Source organism: Brassica oleracea, chromosome C8, assembly GCF_000695525.1.
Source record: "Brassica oleracea var. oleracea cultivar TO1000 chromosome C8, BOL, whole genome shotgun sequence".
NCBI lineage: Eukaryota > Viridiplantae > Streptophyta > Magnoliopsida > Brassicales > Brassicaceae > Brassica > Brassica oleracea.
The window spans coordinates 17,280,384-17,280,775 of record NC_027755.1 but is presented as its reverse complement, the minus strand read 5'-3'; positions in this window follow the sequence as shown (position 1 = coordinate 17,280,775).

The window sequence follows — 392 nt, the reverse complement described above, 5'->3', positions numbered from 1 at the left end:
CCATCTTCTGTAGAGTTCCTCGGAAGATGAGGTCGACAGAACTTCCGGTGTCAACGAGGACCTTGGTGACGTCGTACACCCCAATTCCAAAGACGACAAGAAGAGGGTCGTTGTTATGGGGAGCGTGAACTCCTTCAGCGTCGTCCGGTGAGAAGGTTATCGGAAGATGATTTGTCGGTTTAGTCGGCCACTTCTGGGAAGTCGCGACTTGTCGACGATAGTCTTTGACAGAACGGACAGTGTCTCCGCTAGGAGGGGAGCCTCCCATGATGACATTCAACGACTGTCCCGTTTGTACTCGCTTGGAGTCTAGCAAGGTGCGGAGGTCGGTGGGTATGTTAGGGTCATGCGCTGGAGGTTGAAAATGACCTTTAGCTTGCTCCAACTGTCGT